This window comes from Diachasmimorpha longicaudata, chromosome 10, assembly GCF_034640455.1.
Source record: "Diachasmimorpha longicaudata isolate KC_UGA_2023 chromosome 10, iyDiaLong2, whole genome shotgun sequence".
Classification (NCBI taxonomy): Eukaryota; Metazoa; Arthropoda; class Insecta; order Hymenoptera; family Braconidae; genus Diachasmimorpha; species Diachasmimorpha longicaudata.
Genome location: NC_087234.1, coordinates 3,386,124 through 3,407,338, shown reverse-complemented (window position 1 = coordinate 3,407,338; position 21,215 = coordinate 3,386,124). Strand labels below are relative to the sequence as shown.

Below are 21,215 nucleotides of genomic sequence, written 5' to 3'. Positions count from 1 at the left end.
AAATTCGTGTCCTCGTTTTAGCACTCCCACAAAATATTCATGGCTTCATCCCGTCAGGTCATCGCTCAGTCATCAATCATTCCATGAATTAACCTCAGCCTGAGAAAATCCAATGAAATTTCAAGTTCCAGGTATATAGCACCGACAATAATTGAAATTTCAGGTTTCAGGAAAATTTAGGTTTCTAGGTGGTCCTGACATATTAATTAATTAATTAATGACCATCGATCTTAAAAAATCCAATTGTCATGAATATTCCATTTGAAATTGATTCTGAAATTCAGATCACCGAAAATTCCAATGCAAATTCAAAAATCCTCCCACTAAAGCGATGATTCTCGTTGATTGAAAACAGATGCAGTCATTCATCGATTATTCCCCCACAACATTATTAGAAAAAAAAATTCTCGGAATATCTAAATCTGACTACAATTAACATTCCAACTAATCAGCATTTCGTTCAATTGTCAATGAATTGTCTCCAGTGACTGCATAATTATTCAATTGCTCAAGCTCATCTAGTCACCAACTCAACCAACAACAACAGTAAACACTCAGCAATACTCAAAACTCCTGGTGTCCCGGTTCCCGCATGTGCATAAACTATTCATGCCTTCATCCCACCCTGTCATCGCTCAGCATCGTCATCAATCATTCCATAAATTCAAGTCAATGTCCTCCCACGAAAATGTATTGAAATTCCAATCCTCAAGTGCACACGGTCTTGAAAACTATTAAAATTTCCAGCTCTTACGATTCCCAATTTCCTCAATGACTTCGAGTCGTCTCAATGTCATTAAAATATCACCGATCATCATAAAACCCAAAAACGTAAATGGTGTGAAAATTTTTTCATCCCTCCAACCTCTATCGCATCTATTCTTCAGATTAAAAAAAACTTCCTCATCAAATCATCGTTCGTCGTAATTAAAAATAAATGCAATCATGTGCCGGTACCGCAATAAAAAGAAATCCGTAAAAAGTCTTCAGCAAAAAGAATTCTAAAATATTTATCACTTACCCAGTTTATAATTAACGTTGCCACTAATCAGCATGTCGCCGAATTTTCAATTGATTGTCGCCGATGGCGGAATAATCATTCAATCAGTCGAGCTCATGTGGCCAACACAACCAACAACAACAGGAGACACTCAGAAATACTGACAACTCGTGTCCGCGTTTCAGTATTCGCATATAATATTGATGACTTCATCTCGTCCCATCATCACTCAGAATCATCATCGATCATTGAAGGTCGAATAAGTAAATAAAAGAAATGATAACAAAATAAATTTCTAAAACTCCCGTTCACGAGTTATCGCTGGAAACATCGACAACTGTGTCCTCATGAAATGCAATATCGCGCGATTGTAAAAAGTATTGACAACAATGTATTAATTCTGATTGACGCTCTCATCCCGATTTGTTGATGAAATTAACGGGTGTTAGAAACGAGTGAGAATCGAGAGTGACATAACGAGGGGATTTTCGCGGGACGATATTTGGGTTGAGGGACAGGTCCCGTGAGCCAGCGGATTCTCGACTCGACTGAGAACTCGGTATCACTCGGGCCACAAGTCAACCCCGCGAAAATTCACAGCGCAGACGCATTATCACGATAGTCGCGTTATCATAATCATCGGCGTTATTGTTTACCGAAACCAATTGATTGAAATTGATGATGGAGGACATCCGCAATGAGCAATGGTCAGTCGCTCTGTTGTCCTTTTTCATATCGCTGGGGCATTAAAAATAATCCCCAGGCGGAATCACAATTCGTTCGCCATCTCATTCATTCTCGTTCGCTATAAATAGATGGGAAATTATTTTTGTCCCATTGTGGGTAACATCTAGTGTGTAAATTACAAATGTAACACGAAAAGAAAATTCCTATGACAATTTTTCAATTGAATTTTTCATTTGCATTTCATATTACAATTTTTTTACGTAAACATTTGAGTTCTCGAATCTGCAAATTCCATTCAAAATGAGGTACGTTCATTATCGTTAGTGCAATATTTTCAATGACGATTGAATGAATTTTGACAATTTTTTCTCCGTTAATTGGAGAAATAATCAATCACGATTAGAAAATTGAAAATTTCTGATTTGATCAATGCAATATTTCCAATAGAAGCCAAATGAATAACTGATCTCTAAATCACCAATAACATTTTCAACATTCAATAATGCAGAGTCTCATGCCCATTGCGCACTTAAAATTCAACCTATCGATTCACCTCGCACGTGTGGACGCCGACTAGATGGCACACTAGAACGATCCAAAATGATTATATTTCCAAACGCAATTTTGAGGTAATTAGCGAGTCAATTACTTCCGGCAGAGTCCCCTGATTTCCAATTACAGATTTCAATTGATTCCAAAGAAATTATCGGCGCAAGTCTTTCCGAAAATTCGTGGAATTCTCGTCAATCAGAGTTACCCGGTTTGTTCATTTACTTTGAACATTTACATCTGTAAATATTACGCATTATCTGGGTTAAAAGGTTAATTAATGCGGGTGTTTCATCATTACGGTATTATCCACTACTCGTTAAGTCTGTGACTGTAAACAGTAAGCGGGGGAGACGGATGAATAAACGGTGAAATACACCAACTTTTGGGCTGAAGAGATCGATCGCAAAAGGACGCAAGAGGAATAGGAGAGCGTGGGCTGAGAGAGGAAGAGACCCTGTGCGCAGCTCCATCGATTATCCCTGCAAGAGAAGCCCTCGCGTTCTTGTCCCTCTCGCATTCTCTTCTCTCCCTTCTTACTCACCACCCCCTCACCTCACACTCACTTTGTGGTGAACTCTCCCATCTCTATTCGTTCTCTTTCACTTTAACGAAAAGCCCAAACTCAAGCGGTACCCATTCATTGTGCGTTTTTACACGGTAACTTAATAAATTAGTTGTCAGTGACACGAGTGGGTGGAGATCGGGGGAAATGATTAAAGTTTTGAGATTGAATTACAATTAATGCGATTGTTAATAGAAAAATACGGGTGTGCGTGGAAAATTATTATCAGAAAATTGGGAAATTCATGTCGATGGACATTTTGTTTTGACATTGTTTCAACCAACGAACATAAACCTGATTCATTTTGCCCCAGATTTATTTAAATCAGCATAATTGTCAAATTGAAACCAAAAACTGCAGTCGATAGATAATTTTTTTTCTATTTGAAAAGGATTTTTTCGGCCAAAATCCGTTGACAACAGATTTTTTTTAACAATAACGACCGTCGGAAAATTTGATGGAATTGACTATCATATCCGTCACACAATTTGTTATTCATCAATCCATCAATTCATCGTCATCATGAATCGATAATATTTTTGTTGAAATTTTCGTTGAGATAGAAAATTGAATTTGGTAAAAAAACGCCTGAAAAAGTCAAGTTAACACTCCTCCAAGTAATACGTTCCCGACAACTCCGTCTGCAATACAATAAATAAAATTTCGTGACGATAGTTGATATATGATACGAATAGAGGGGGAGTTAAACCTCACGGGGGGATAATATTTAATTTTTTGCACGACTGACTTCTCCAGCTCACCAAGCATTGCTCAGCCATGGAGTCTCTGGCCAGTTGGTACTATTTCTTATTACACTTTTCCCTTTCTCCCCTATCGGGAACAGCAGTCATCGAATAAACATGAGTCTACGCCTACGTAAATTTTTAATAACCACTTTTGTTTATTTTTCTCTCCCCCTTGGCTCAATCCAACTTATAATTAACTCGGTGAATTTGTTTTTTCTCGTCTCATTCATATCTTATATTCGGAATATATTTTTTCTTCACCCACAAGCCCGGAGGGACTTATCGGCGCCCGCCCACCCGGTAATTGATTTTTTAAAGTTCATTCGAGTCGAAGAACTAGGCGACTGAATAGACGACGATATCACTACCAAAAGCCGTATGTTAGTTTTAGATAAAGCCTCACTCACTTCACCCCTCCAGTGTGATGTCACTTGATGATTGAATGACACCGTCACATCGAAATTAAATAGATTTCACATACACCAAGAACATCGATTCTCAATGACTGGCACCACTGCAATTGCATTTTCACTATTTGCCCGATGGGAAGTCAGTGAATTCGTGGATAATCAAGTCATTCAAATCGTGATGCATAAAATACAATGAGCGGGTAAGGGGAGGAAGAAAAGTGACAAAGATCATTTTAAATTATAGCGACAAATTGGAAGTCGATATCGTTACGGCAGTCGATGTATTTTTAATACTTTCTGGTGTGACGCGTTCAAAATTAAATTCAATCGTCTACGGATGTTAATGCTGTGCTAATATTGGCTAACAATATTGACTGAACTGTCACTTTTTTATTTGTCTAATGAAAATACAAGTATCAACACTTTAATTAATGGAAAATTATGATTTCTGTTGTACTCGAACTTCTGTTGGAAATATTTTTGATCCCAACTCGGACCGTCGACCAATAAACATCTAGACCTGAAACTAAATCAAGGAACTAATATTTTACAATATTTCTGATATTCCAATAAATAGTACACACTAAACAAATTTTGAATTTCAAATTTACGGACTCTAGTGCCTCCGTTGACAATAAAAAAATGAAGTAACTCATCTCCAGGGAGTCTCCCAGTGGCAGTGGCCCCTCGCATCCGCGATTCTTACGAACAATCGTAGATTATACATCAGGTACATGTGTCACGTGCATGTAAGGGGTCTTGTACATTGGTACTGCCAGAAGGGATATGCACATTATGTATCACATTTGACCAAAACGTATGTGTTGTATGTGTACAGTGGCGCTTATTATACCCTCTAGTACATGTTGGTTGGCCATATAGGTGTGTATATAAGCAGTAGGGGGTTGGTGGGGTGGCTGAATACGAAGCAGGACCAACGGTATACGGCGGTAGTGGGTGACCCCTCGGTTTACCATAACTGAATATTGATAGACACTAGCCACAACGGTCTCCTCCACCAGAACCATCAGGAATCAATGCGCGGATCCAATCAATTGGCATCTTCAATTTTAACCTCAATATAGGGAGATTAATACGTGTACAGGGCTAGCGCATTATCATACCTTTAATGGTATCGATGGGGTGGATTTATTAAGGCAGACAACCGCAGCAATGGCGCTGGTCATCTGGAGAAAAATTTTAATTAAAATATTCATTTGAGTCGTGCAGTTGGTTGAAATGTTAATTCGGGGGATTTATTGGAGAAAAATTGAGACTGAGGCAGTTGTCAAGATAATGATACGGAATTAAATTCCCTGGGAAGAAACTAGAACACATCATTAATTCAAAGCCAGTTCTGAATGTCGGAGCTGAATTAAACCACCTGAAATCAATTGGCTGAATCCAATCAACTATCATCTTCAATTAATCCTCAACATACCCGCGGTAATACGTGCACAGAGGCCGTATTATCATACCTTCGATTGAATATCATAAGAGCGAGGCTTTCGATGAAAATAAGTTAATTCAACAATTTTTACTAGTGTGACTTCCACAGTATTTTTTGTAGAAATTGAGGCTCATGTTTTTGTGTTAATTAGAATGGTTTTTGCTTCGGTGATGTTTTTTAGAAGCGATCGAAAATCCCTTGACACGAATGTAAAACATGTCATTTATCTCAGATGTATGAAATGTCGAAGGTGAGTTAAACTAACAACAATCACTGACTGACTCCAATCAACTGCCATCTACAATTTGATCTCAATATTTCCGGAATATCACGGGGAGAGAGATTGCATTATCATGAGGGCAATGGAATATCGAACGAGTGATGTTTTCGAACCGAAAATAAATTTTCCGGATGTTCCATATCCTGTTCACCACAATTCACTTTTTTTGGCTATTTTTGTGGTAAATGTATGACGAAATTGGCTGTGAGACTCGGGATTTTTTCGGGCAAAAGTCTTTCTAAGTTCAATGATTTTTTGAGTATAACAATTAGGAGGCAGTTTTTCAAAGTGAATAGTGATAGAAAATAAAATTTTCTATTGTGAGTGTAGAAATGGAAACACATCATCCATCTAAAGACCATCATATTTCGCTATTTCTGGCTGTCAAAGCTGAATGCAACCACCAAAAATCCATGGCTGAATCCAATCAACTGCCATCTTCAATTTAACCTCAATATACCCGGAATAATACGTGCACACAAACCACATTATCATCCCTTTAATGGAATATCGAGTGACTCTACTGAATGGTCAGAAGGTAAATGACACATCTTTTTTTTCGTATTTAAAAAGCGATGGGGAGGGGGGACTTCATTTAGTCGATGAATACAGAATTCATTCACCGGAGAAAACCTCAAATACCGCTCGAATAAAAAAGATGATAAAAGATGAAAATCATTCTATTCTGAGGGGAAAAAATGTGCTCTACTGAAAAATGATATCGAGGTTGTCATAACGGACAATCGCCTACATAAAAAATTCACAGCAATTACTGAATACATTTCTCTGACCCTAATAGAAATGATACTAGAAAATTTTATAATTAACCACACTCTAAATACAAATTAGCCACCTAAGAGGGATATGCCAATGAAAAATGGTCGGGACAGACTGGAAAATCGATAGTTATCGATTTCAACCCTTGAAAATTGGTTAGGGGTGGTTTTTCCACAATTGGTTAGTCGGAGAAATTATAAAAAAATCAAATTTTCCAGCTGAATTGCTTAGAAAGTCACAGTAACTTCAAACCAACGTAATTTGCAAATTTATTAAAGAAAAAAAAACGTAATTACTTGAAAAATATTAAATTTGTTTTTTCAATCGTATGAGATCCAGCCTGTTAAATATTCCAACGTGGAATCCATATCTTCCATAAATTTTCAATCGTCTCACTAACTGATTCATTGAAAATGAAACGAGAGAATAATCTCCACAATTTCCATGTGGGACCTTCCCCGAGAATTTCTCCCATTCGCCAGCAGATAGACGTGGAACCCTATTAATTTTAAATTCCCTTCAGTCAGGATATCAAATTCTGGCACCTGAAAATCTTGAAACCCCATTAAAACGATTAAGAATCGATGATAAAAACCACCGTACGGGTATTTCACTGTTTTACTGGGATAAATCATGAATAAATACGCACAGAGCTATCATTATCAACAACACTGAATATGATACCAGAGAGTTGGGTGAAATTTCAACGAGCGATTCGCATCATCAGAGACTGAACGAACCGGTCTTTTTGGAGTAATCGATGCGGAGAATGAATATAAATTCAAGAGGAAGAGTAAATAATTGATATTGGAGAGTAGAATAATACGAATTATCAATGATTTTATGATTCCGTACGGATCGATAACCCCATTCAGGGAGTTAGCCGGGATATAATAATGAAATGTTTCAATCTAATATCGATATGGCTTTATAATAATATAAATACGAACCGATAAAAATGTCGGTTTATAGAGGACATTTAATTTGCAAACTTATTGTTTATTTGTGATGTATCATGTGACAAAAGATTACTGTGTTTCAGTGATGATGATGAGCAATTGTAGGAGAATTGGTCGATATATTTGAGCCGGATATCAAGAAGGTCAGAATAAAATTACATTTTATTACCTCCACTCTCGCAAAATCGATCCACAACTCATTTGCATGGCCAATAAAACCTGTATTCGGCGAACGAAAATACTGAATAATTGATATTGAAAAACAAAGTAGTAGGAATTACTTATTATTTCGGTATTATATTCGGTGGATTCGTTCTCATTATCGGTTAATTCCATTGACTCATTTGAATGAACAATGAAAATGCCACTTTGTGAATGAAACTGTTGAATAATTCATCGTGGAAAATGGAATGGGATGAATTAATAATAATTTCACAATCTCAATTGCTGCGACTGCGGAATAATTTTTCATAATTATTATCTTCTGAGACATCGCAGAGTCACAATTGTACCAACAATGTTTTCAAATTACCACCGAATACATCAGTTGATGAATAAAAATGCAGAAAAAATTGCACTGTCATAATAATTATTTCATTGGAGAATTACCTCATCATTGCATCCACAACAATGACACATTTCCATCTGCTAATTCATCTGAAATGAAATGCAAAGTAAATCTCGTAATTTATATTTATCTCGATTCCTAAAACTCAGTCCGGATGATACCAACGAAAAATATCCTCAGATGAATACGTAGAGAACTTTGTAAAGAATAAAATAAAACACTTTGCACATTTCAACAATAATCGCATTAAAGGATCGCCATGTTTTAATACCCCATAATGTCAAAACTTTTCACCAAAATCCATCATGGATTATCACATCAACTGCTTTCACAGAAGAATGCTTTTAATTTTCTCTCCCCAGTGGAAATAAAATTTTTAACTGAATATTTTTGACAACTTTGTCTGTCCACGGAATATTGACACTCTTCGACATGATCACTATAAACGTTTTTCAATGGCATTCGCCAGTGAACAATGATTTTCGACCGCTGGAATATCCCGAGGATTTGGCCGAATGCTTTTCAAGGAATATAAGAGGTGAAAAAAAATTCAACAACACCCCATTTGCTCGACCCTGCGGAGAAGCTGAGGGGTGAATGGTACAGTTGAAAAATGCCGCGTTCAAAGGAAAAGTATTTTGAGACATCTGAAATATAGGAATTGTTATAGTATTCAATCACATTGTTCAGATTGTTGAGATTTTTGGAGAAATTGAAAAGAAGGTTCATTTTTCGGTGGAGATATTTCAGGATCATTTGGGTGTATCTCAAGGTCATTACAGGATTAACGTAAAAAATATTGAGTGTCTGATGATAATGACTGTGACTACTTTGAGAGCTTTTAGCGCAAACATCAAATCCGCTGAATAAAATTTGAAATTAATATTTTAAAAATCATCTCAAATGTCGAATGCCAACTCATCATGTAATTACGAAAATGATTGATAAACAAATCATGGCAACTGTATTCATAAAGTGCAAAATGTCTCTCAAGGTCTTGACATACTCTCATGGATGTCCTTTGAATATGCGCTTTCATAATAAACGTCAAAGAGATAGACACGAGACGGAATTAGTGCCCCGGGGTAAAAGATGAAAGCGAATAGCCAGAAATGAAGCTACGGAAAATGAATGAGGAGCACCGGGAAGGGAAGAGGGCAGGGGGAAAAGAGAAGGATTTGGTATGCACTAGCACCGGAGATGTGCAAGTTGGATAGTGAATAGACTAGACGAAGTACTTTCCGAAAAGTGTCGTATAATCGTCTACGACTGTGTGCTCACTCTGTTGTACCTTAAATACATATTTTGTATAAGTTTTCCCGGAGGATTTTCGAGAGTGGTCTTTCATCTTGAGAGTTTTCTCGAGATCACTTTTGTTTCATTCAGCAGCCTCTCAACCGTTGAAAGAGGGTCAAGGTAATCTCGAGACTTAATAAAGAATAAAAGATTCATATTAATTAAATTTTTTTTTGTGAGAGAGAAAATAAGAGGACGAGAACTTTTTGAATATTTCTGATAAATATTTCTCGGTTTGTGATATGCGATAGGATTTTCTGTATATATTCAATAGTCATTGACAATGTTCAATAAATTAATTAGAATTCATCTCTAGAATTAAGTTGAAAAGATTTGGAATCAGTAAAAAATTTTTATTTTTTTATAATTATTAGAAAAAAGCGAGGTAATATGAACCATTTTAATTTTTTAACTGAAGCCATGAAAACTGATCTGGTAAATTATTTTTTACTCTGCATTTAGTATAATTTTTTATAAGGGAATGTCAAGTTGGCAGCCATGTCAATAAACCTTCCTCAAAAATATTGTTTTGGCAGTTCCTCGATGAAGTGCAAAGATCATGAAAAGACCATAACTATTTATTAAGTTGCTCGGTGGCAATATGAAGGTATAGGTTACATGAAGGTCTTGTGAGGGCCATATATAGTTATATGGGACACCATCAAACTTCTATAGGATCCTATGAAGGTTATATGAGGTCATTTGAGAATGATACTAAAACGAACAAATCAGAAAAAAAAATTCGTCGCCTATGTACACTCCTGCAGCCACCCCTCTACACATCACCCCTTAAAAAAAATAATAAACTTTCTGGAAGTAATAAAACGTAGAAAGAACATGGAATATCCTCACTCAGAGCTCGGAATCATTACAATAACTTCCGCCTGTCGGGCTGTGAAGTCGAAAAAATAGAAGAGCAATAAAATAAAAATGGGAAAAATAGAAAATCCATTATGAAACAGGTGCTCAGTAAAATAATTGTTGTTCCTCTATATATTGACTTACCACAAATAAATGTATAAATATTTGCATAATATATGCACCGTTAAAAATGTTTACAAATTCCAAACACTTGTTCATTACATAAATATGGTTCCCAAATATCGAAAACTGCATTTCATCAGAATAAAAAAAAATAAATTCCTTTAATAAGAAAAGTCAATTTGGTTCGCGTGACTCCTCTCGAGGATTCCCCTCATTGTTAATTATTCCTCTCCCAACAAAGTCAAAAAGCCACAGCCCCAAAAATTTTGGGAAAATATTTCATAGAACTGCAGCTGAAACGTATTCCCCTAGCGATCCCCAGACCCCGGATATCTTTAATAACATCCCAGTAATAATGAGTATCAGTGTTAAACGACTTGGATCCACCCACCCGTAACCTCCTAACAACATCTTTTTCCTCATTCACAGAGGAAAAAAATCTTTGTATTCCATGACACAGCTCAGTGTCGGGGGTAGGTATTCCGTGTAGAGACATCTGCCCGACATCAGGCGCGCCCGTTTGTCGATAGGAGGTGGAGCACTTTCCTTTCCCCCTACTCCTCCCCTTTAACTTTTTTTTTTCCCCCCCAAAACTCCACCTCCTTTCCTATAAATTTTATTCACACCAGCATTACCTACACCGCCACAATGCCACACCGCCCCGTTTTTCCGAATTATATGGTATACGAAAATGTCTGTGTCATACCGGGTGTACGTTTCCCTAATTTGTAAAGAATATGTGGAAAAAATGTGTGGAGAGGCGAACTCGTGCCGGTGACATTGTGGTTGATTTCATTCGCCTGGACAATGATTGATTGATACATTCGTTCGCTTTGTCATATGGTTTTTTTTTTGTATGTGGCATACGTGGTTTGATGGCAAACTATGGACAATAACAAAATGTCATCAATGGAAACACGAGACTGGGATGTAACGCACACATTTCTGTTTGATCTTTGCTATTTGGATAGCTATTCGGGATTTTTCGAGATGTTTACTTGAGAAATTTCCGGTGATTCTGGTGTAATAGCGATACTCGAAGAATATTAACTCGGAACAATTGATTGTTTGAGGGGAGTCGTGTTTATTCAACTGGAATTAATATGTCGGTTTGTGTGCTGAGAGCTTAATAAAATTTGAGGTAATTGTCATATAAATGTTTGTTTGATTGGAATATATCGAAACAGACGGAAAATGTATTTCAATTTTTCGGAGAAAAATTACCAGAGGAACTTGAGCTTTACAGGGAGGGTATTACGTGGAGGGAAAAATTCGTGATGAATTACGTGTTTGTTGCGTAATCTTACAGTCAAAATAATATTCGATAAAAATTACAGAACAGTTAAGCACTTTTTCCGTGAACTTTCAGGAAAAATATGGAACCTTCAGTGGAAAAATGCCCAAGTGTTCCGTAATTTTTACCGAATACGGTTTTAATTGGCAGATTAAGAAATAAGCACTCAGTTTTTAAAGAATGTTTCTCTTCGTGTAAATAAAAATTATTCTAATTTATAACATTGAGTGACTTTTGCAGGATTTTTCTCTGAGTTTATGCTAATTTTCAAGTTTGTACGAATTAGCGAATTTTACGAGTGATTTTTATCCCAATTTTTTTCATCGTATACAATGCATGAGAAAATACAAAAAAAATATTGTAAATATCAGAAATAGTTACAATATTTATTGTAAATATCAGAGAAAGTTACAATATTTCTCCTCAACGCGACAAAAAGGAAATTACTCCCGGGAATACCGAAAAATGTCCCCACGACTTTGCCATACAATTTCATTCATCCCCCAAGAAATATCATAAGAACATAACGATAATTTGTCTCTGTAGGAGACGCAGCATATGTGTCGTCCGGGCTTCATCCCCAGGGGACCAAGATAAACAAAATGCGAAATTCGAGTTGGTGGCTGTATTTCTTATACTTCCGTCGTGAGGCAGGAGGCATCGTGAAATAAGATCCGTCTCCTTCCCGAACGTGTCAGAAAGATTCCTCGAGTTACAGATTCTTCAGAGCTGGGGGATATTCCCAGAGCCCATGGGAGTCAGTGGGGCAGGTGGTTGTACGTCATGATTCGGGAGAAGGGACACTGTAACTTCCTGAAACACGTGGCTGTCATCAACTACGTCAATCATCACCCACAAGCTAAATACAGGATGCTGTTATCCATCATTACGAGGTTTTTTTAGATTAGTGGAAACATAATTCCCTTTTTTCATCATAGATTTAAAATTCATTCAAATTACTCTGTCTCCCCGGAATTTCAAACTTCTTTTACAGCTAAAAATTTTGAAATCGTGGAAATGAGGAAAAATAAGAGTAAAAATTTCCTGTCCATGTGAATATTATTATCAGACATATTTGGGATAAACAATTCTTCATAACAAAATTATGGAAAAAAGAATGACAAAAAAAATTGAAGAATAGAAGAAAATACTGGAAATTTTATAAAAAATGAAAATTATCGTTGGATAATAATCACAGAAAGATAAATAAAAAATCAACTGAACGGTAGAATCACTATTAAAAAATCTAAATTACAAATAATGACTCGAGAAATTTTTAAAGTAATTTTTCTTCTCATAACAAGAGAAATGACAAAGAAGTGAGTGGAAACGTCCACAAGTCTCGGGGAAGTCTGGTGATGGTTGGATAACCCGACAGCACGTGTTGACAGGATATTTGAGAGTGAAAGCCTTCATTTTTTTTCGCGTCAACCATGTGTTCCTTCCGTTTGAGACTAATACTGGAAAGACATAACGAGCACTGATGGGGTAGGAACAAACATATTGCCCACTTACTGGAATTCCGATTCATTGAAAGCGGAGGAGAGGGAACAAAGTGGGCATTAGAACGGGTCATTAGTTCCAGTCAATGGGATTGATCACACCGTTTTTGGGGGCTTGAGGTAATTGACATGTGTCTTCTTTTAATCACAGCAGGAGAAGCAATTTACCTCTTACAGATGGAGACTTTTCACGTTACGATGGAATCAAAATCCCCAGTTTCCTGTCATTTTTCCCCGCAATCCTCACCCTCGAAACTCACCATAATAAAAAACAATAAATTTCTCAAAAAAATTGGAAATATTCTGTCCGCAATAAAATCAATTTTCATCGAATAATCGACCGGTAATTTTTCATTTTCTGAGCTTTTCCGGAAGTTGATATTTAAGAAAATTCTAAAATCGTCTCTATAACATTCTCAATGGTGTCATTATTCACGGAATCTTTCCGCTGGTTTGTTTTCACCGCAGAGAAAACACTATTTACAGTAAATCCTTCGCAAAAAAAATTGGTCGTCCAAAAATTTATGCTCCCAATAATGGTTCTACAGTTCACCCCGTAATATCGACTGAAAGAACCCCGTAAATACTCCGGCACCCCGGACTCAATATTATATTGGTAGACTGCCGATTACGAGTCACAGTCGTACAAAAGAAAATTTCGACAGGTTCTTTTTTTTTCCCAGAGCATTACAGTAGCCCATAGCCGTGGGACGAATGGCCCCCTGTGGACTATTGGTATGTTCAGCACCTTCCTTCTCCCATTTTCTCTGTCCCATCGGGCTAACACTGTGTACGATCTCCTTCTATTGGTGTAGCCGAGGTACCTCGTTTCGCTTTTCAAAATTTACGATCACCGCGAAGGCAACGAGAGAAACATTATTGGGTTTACTTCCTAAAAGTTCGCACTCCACCAGACATTTCCAATCGGTTACGCCTAAATACCCACAGTGTCCGTGAGAAATTTTCCACTTACCATTTTACGCAGGAAAGAAGCATTAGTCCTCCTCGTTTATCACTGAGAGATTCATCTTCAAGTTTTAACGTACCTCGTTGAAACTATTTTTCCCCTCATTTGTATCGTTTTTGGTTCACTTCGTTGATACAGGAGGGATGGGTGGACCACTCGGGTATAAATTTCATTTTTAAGTAGTTAAAGTACCTGATGTTAGTCAAAATAAAAGATTTCATGATGGAACGAGTGCGAAAAATATATTTTGATTGGATTTCCTTCAAATTCCTATAATTTTACTGAATTTTAAGGCGCATAAAAATGAGAATCCATTTATTCATTTGAATATCCAATTTAATATGATTATTGGCTATTAAATTACCGTGAATTTTCACTAAAACCAAAATTTTAATCAAATTAACAATGAGGGCTGGAAATAGCTTATCGATCAAATGAATCAGAAAACCGATTTCATAGAGAATTTTTTATTAAGACGAGGGTAAAGGGACCTGAAATTCGGAAAATTTTATGGTAAAAGTGGGGGAGGGGTGCGAAAACTATATGCTAGATGCAGATGCAGGGTGGGTGTCAAAAAGGGCGAAACAACAGGAGGGGAGGTCTTATATTCGTGGATATTTTATTGAATAGTATGTTTATCAATAGAACGTGAGTTTCGTATGAGGGGAGCTGAATTTGGGGGAGGGCATCGAAAGGGCCTATATACATCGTGATCATGTATATCATACACTCAAAATGGAGAAGGGATGAGATTTTATAAACCGGGGGCTTTTATTGAATGATGATTTTCTGAATCGGAAGAGGGCTTTATAGCACTAAATCTAGTGTTTAAAAAATAATTTAGCCAATCACATTTATTTTGGATAATCAAATGCCCATAATTTACACTCAAAAACCTCCAAAATTCTTCTCACAAGAATATTCAATTGGCTGAAGTATTTTTTTCTCAATAAAACTTTAATAATTGTCCATTCACTGTAAACGATTTGTTGTTCCGGCGACGTCAGTCGATGCATCCGGAAGTCCACCCCATTGTCGGTGTGGGTAAGCAATTTGAAAAATAATACTGATCCATAACACGTTCCCTATAAATCCGCTGTTAATGCACCCCCACCCGATGCACCCGGAAGTCCCCCCCCCCCTTTTTCCCTGGTTTTACCTCATTTTTATCCCACTCGAAGTTGAAAAATTATTCCCTCAGAATTTTCCAGTGGTACACTATTCTCGTCTGCCAAGAATTGACATGTCAAACTATCCGACAACTAAAATATCCAAAAGTTATGATGATTAATATCATCGGAGTCCGTGACGGCGACGTGTTTCAATAATTCACACCGGAAGACACTAAAATTGTAAATGCCAGGGTGTTTCCGGTTGTTGGGAATCGATATAATCCACCCGCGTTCCTCTCATCCCTTCCTCACTTTGGGCTCTTCAGTTCGTCCGAGCGAAACGTTGGTTTAATTGAGTAGCCTGCAGGAGAGAGGAGTATGCGGGCATATCCGGAATTGCGCGACTGGGAATCCAATTAATGGCCGCGTGCTGTGCGTCTTTTAGGTACTGGTATTCCTCTTGCACCGTATATACACCTCTCCCTCTCGATTCCAACCGTTTCACTAGCCCACAAATGCTCTCTGTATAATACAATGGGGTATTTACCTGGCGTATGGGGGATATGCATCTATATGAGTACATAATTATATTGACTCTGTAAAGACGGCATTACATTATCAGTGGTTCACGGTTAGGGGGTGGGTGCCAGTGTAATTATCTCAGACTTCGGGGATTTCATTATTTTTTAAGGTGAGTGTATCATATGTTACGCGGTAAAATTACAGTTCAAGAATTTGAATCCAATTTTAGGAGAAAAAATAGGGAAGTTGCAAATTTGTGGGATAATTCAGGGAAATTTTAATAATTTATGAGGATAGTTGAGTGAAAGTGATTATTTATTACCTCATTGGGTTAAATTTCCAAGGACGATATGATATTAGTACATAAATGAAAATAGACTCTTTTCATTTGTTTAAATCCATGAAAATACTTTCGGACAGGAAATAATTTTCATTCAGAAATTATTTGAGGAAAACATCTCAATAATAATGTACTCACTATTATTATAAAAGAAAACAATGATCGCATCTCCGGACAAAGGAATTTCAGTATTTTTTTTCAGAGTAACCGCCTTTACAAATTGAAGCTGATACACCGCCGGACCAATTACCGATTCCCCTGTCCATCGACATTCGAAAAATTGTTTACCAGACACTGAAAACACCCAGTCACGCAAATAATTTCACATTCAATCTACGTTTCTCGTGAAATCGTTGTCGCATGTGATTGTCAAAGAAAAAAAAAATTTCTAGAACAGGAAATTTGTCCGTCCAAAGGTTCCTTTATCCTACGGACCACACCTACCTAATCCCTCGCCTATGGCACCGAAAAACCAACGCAATGACTTCTAAAAAGATGGGAAGTGGGGGAAAAATGCTCGTTGAGGTGCCGCACCACTCACACAAATCGACATTTTTCTTGCACCCCCACGGCGTTGTCTTTTGTCGCACGTTTCACCGGTGTCGGTGGGTTACCGCTCCGTCGCTTTTACACTGTATTTTCGGTATTGTGTGTCGCTCTCTTGATCGCGGCAAACATCACACAGTGAATGTATCTAACACCGAGTATTTAAGGTTTTATTCATGTCAACAAGTGAGAGGATACCCTTGTGCTCTTCAGGTTAGCAAGTGCAGCCGATACACTTGTTCTGTCACTGTGCATTCACTTTTGTCGGAACAAGTTTTTTTTTTCTATTCTACGACTGATTGGGTTGCATGTAAAAGGGTCTTTTAGTATAATTTTTCCCACGGGTGAGGAAAAATAGATCCTCTTAGAAATGTTCTCACTGGATTTACTTGAGTGGAATTTCAGTCGTTTGAAACCCTTTTTCAGACATTTGTGTACAGTAAATGAGGTGATTTACTCCACGATTTTTTTCTTCAAATGTTTATGAGGTCTTGTGTATTCTCCCAAATGGACTATTCATTTGGAAGAACATAATTTAATTGATGGAGGTTACGAGGCGAAGAGCCGAAGATTTTTTTAAAAATAGTGCTGAACACTTGCGGTTCTTCGGGGAAGAAAAATCCCTTTACGTCCGCCGGAACGGAAGCGACTTTCGTATTCAGTATTCAGTAAAAATGAGGGAACAATTTTGCACCTCGATTCCAGTGCCAGGCACAACAATTTTCCCCAGACTTTTTCCTCCGTCTGCGAACGCGCCCGTCGACGTGCGTAATCCGCCATTTTGCGCACGGCATCCCGTAAAAATAACTAGAACGTCGATTCACCGATCCCCTCAGTTGCGAAACCCTCGATTATTTAGAAATACTTAGGACTGAATGGGTGCAACCTATGCAACGAGGAGGTTATCAGTGAAATGGCAATTGGCCATTGACCGGTGAGCTATCCTCGATGACGTCATTCGTTAGCACTAAATATAGCCACAGCCAGCATGCCACGGGCTCTATCCACCTAACTCCTCGCTATAGCATAATGACCTATTGAAGTTAACCAACTCACCAGCTTGTTATGATACACCACTATTGCCTCAATAAAATTAGTACCAATATCCACTTTCCGCAACTACAAATCCAACAAAATGAACATCAATTTATTTCACTCAATCATTCGTTGAATACCAATATCAATGAGCTGAGAAATCTATGTTTGGGTTTCATGAATTTCAGCGTCAAGCGTCCATTAGTGAGTATTAACAATTCAGATATTTCGTGGTGCTGGAGTATTCCGTCAGTCATGCACTTCAATGCACCCCCACCCCGTTCTCCAATGCCGAAAATTTTCCAACGATAAGAGGATTATCGATCGGGAAATTTTCAATGACCACTCGGAGCTGAAAATGCATAATAAAAATTCGGAAAACAATTTTAATTATTTATACCCCGTGATACCGGTGGAGGGAGACGGAGTTTACAATAATTCGCCGATAGAGGATCAATGGATCATTGATTTCAAAGGACTCCAGCTGGATTTTCGTCAAAAGTCTCGAGAGAATATCAAACTGATGGAGAAATTTCAGAAATGATTTTTATCGATATGTAAAAATCACTTTTGATAATGTAAAAACTTGAAATCACACGAATAATTCCACTGCCTTGAACTCAAGTGATTTCCCACTCCATTTCTATCCCCCCCCCCCTCGATTCCGAATTTTTAATCCTCATTTTTTTTCTCAATCACCGACTGATGCTCAGATATCGCTAATACCCAATTAAGATGCATTATCAGTTGAAAGATATAAAATTGAATGAGTGAAAATGAAGTTTCAACGTCGCCGTTGGGCCACTTACCTCCTCTTTTCAACTCTCACTGATCAGATCCTTTTCCCTCGTTTTCCATTGTCTGTTTTGCATTCAACGATTTTATCACGCTACAGTGAGTCTTCTAATGACCTAACGGTGTAGAGGGGAGTTGCACTCTCCCGTGCCATTAGTGATTTACGGAATTGGCGTCGTTGCCCGTCGTCCAACTCTTCACCACTTACCTCTCATTTTTTTTTCCTCGTCGAGACACTTGTGCTTCTCGTAGTTGGGTTATTTATTTTTTGCTCCTGTTGGATTTTTTCATTCAATATTTTCTTTGCTGTTACTCCATCTAACCGTAAATATTCGAGAGAGCGGATGATGAAGGGGCTGAAGAGTGGGACAGGGATTGGTGTAGGGGGTGAGGTAGAAGTGTCAGCCCTGGTAGGAGATGACGAACGGCCAACAGTGGGCCGAGGCTCGGCCAGTATTGGCCGACACTGGGCCAGTATCGGCCAATACTGGCCGATACTGGCCCAGTGCTCATCTCCTACGTGGGAGGTGCAACTTTCAGAAAACTTGGAATTTGCAGAATAAGTGAGTTCGCTCATCAGTGAATGAAAATTGCGGAAAATGAAGGAATTAAGGGAATTGAATAATTCCAGTTTTATCGGGGGAGGGCTAATTTGTATGTAAATTGATGTGGAATGGAGTGGGAGAGGGGGTGTTAAGAATTTATGGGTTAATAGAGTGAGGGAGGTGATGGTGTTTTTGGTAAATGTTTGACCACCGCTGTGTCACTGCGGGCATTCCAGATTCCGTTGGCTTTCATCGGCAATTGAAACGGTCCTTTTGATCTTGGGAAGAGCAAAACTCAATGGGAATACTGGCACGTAATAAAACATCTGTGGGGGGATGAGATTGAAATGAGGAAATGATTATTTTTTCCGGGAAATGAGAGTTTCGCTGGGGGCATTAATTTTTTGAGTCGCTGAGAAAGTTTTTCCAGTTCCAACGAATTTTTAAGTTTTTCTTGAGAGCCAACGTCGTGGGCAGAGTTGCATCCATCAATCACTCGTGACGTTTCAATTTTTTTTATTTATTTATTATTTCTTGTTCTGTTTTCACCGGGTTGATTGTTTAGTTCCTGTGAATACACTGGATTTTTTTTTGTCTGAAATTAAGGTAGTTCTCCAGGAAACGGGTTTTTCTTAAAATTATCTCGTGTTTTTAATAGGTAATTTTTGATACTTTGTAATTGGCCTCGACCTTTAAAAAAATTTAAGTAGCTCTACTACACTGTTCAGAAGATGATGAATAATTGAATGAGAAATAGGCGCAGATGAACAGGTACCTGACCATTTCAATTTGACCATGAAATTCGTACGAGTGTTCGTCATTAATTAAGAAAAAACTATTAATATAATTTATTGAAAAGAATCATTGAAATAATTCTTGTCGGGAGTCTCTGGGTCTGAGAAATATCTACCCTAATAGATAAAATATGTAGCTAAAAGGAATAAAAATTTACATGTCTTATATTTTTACATATATGAGGGTAGAAAATATCTGGGTAAATCTATGCTGAATATACGACCCATATACTCATATACATCGTTATATATGTTTATTGATGTCACCCTCTACAGAGTGAAATATATGAGAAAATATGTATTGAATGTATAATATATATACTTGTCCTGCATGAAATCGTATATAATCCGTCATTCATAATTCATATACAAGGATGGACTTATATCTTCCCATACATGTGCATATTTTCAAAGAAATTTGTCCATAAGAAAAGTTTTCTGTGCAACTGTCCAATCTTTGCGCACTACTTTTGTAAAAATACCAATAGCTGTGGGCACAATATTGGTGCCTAACATACTTGCTTTTTGTTACAAATTTTTCTTAATGATTTAATCTATATTTTTTAACGAACCGGTTCCCTACGTTTTCTTGAAAATTCCGGATTTTTGAACGATCTCCAGAGACAAAAACTTTTTAATTGTCATCTAGAGCCTCAATTCTTCAAATTCCCATACAAAAAAAAATCTCAGCTTTTCCATTTAATAATTCTCCCTAAAATATATCGTCCGATGACTCGGTCTTTCCCTTCAACCCCAACCGTTTCTCCTAATGTAGAATATGTTCACTCATCCGTAATCCGTCTGTGGTTGTGTCCAACATCCCATGATACATCCACCATTTACTCAGCCGAATGAGCGATCGAATTTCCTAGAGTGGAGAAGTCACACGTCAGTCGTTCATTGTTAAACGTTACATGAAACCATCATAGTTGTTTGCTACCATCCAGTATAATATCCTCAAAGTTTTGTACCGTCGGTGGATATTTTTTGGTAGCCACAGAGCCAGTGGAGATTGCTGGCTGGTTCTTTGAGGTGTCGACAGGACACCTGGTCCTGACCATAATGACACCCCGTGGTGTCTCGCCGTGTGTCGTCTTTCGGATATTTACAGTCTCCAATTTTGCTCATGCATGGCGACCCGGTTATTCGGTCTACTGAACTTTTTTTCGGTTTCCTCAATCTCCTGTTTTTTTTTCTTTCCAAACTGAATATTTCCTGTTTAGCAAACAGGAGGCGACAATTTATTCACTTAATTAAATCTTTTAGAGAGATATTGCGGTTATTATTCATAAAGACACTACATATATAATCTAAATATTAGTTATTTCAGTTTATAAATCAATAAAATTTATATTAATACACGTAAATACCTCTCAACTTCCCTCAATTTTGATTATACTTCACAATAAAAATTCCCCCTTTTCTATCCACTTTCAAAAAAAACTTTATTAAAAAAAAACAATACACTGAAGTTATTAACATATAAATATCT

The 21,215-nt window shown here is 37.4% G+C and overlaps 1 protein-coding gene across 2 annotated transcripts in view; it reads right to left on the bottom strand.

The window, feature by feature from the left end:
- Nucleotides 1-14,150, bottom strand: part of LOC135166696 (uncharacterized) — a 54,122-nt gene extending 39,972 nt beyond the window's left edge. The window contains exon 1 of one of the 2 annotated variants that reach the window (XM_064129226.1): nt 14,041-14,150. The gene's annotated coding sequence lies outside the window, so the exon portion shown is untranslated. Of the gene's footprint in view, nt 1-1,021; nt 1,559-14,040 lie in introns of those variants that run through there. The other variant, XM_064129224.1, reaches the window with a different exon arrangement.
- Nucleotides 14,151-21,215: the final 7,065 nt, after the last annotated feature.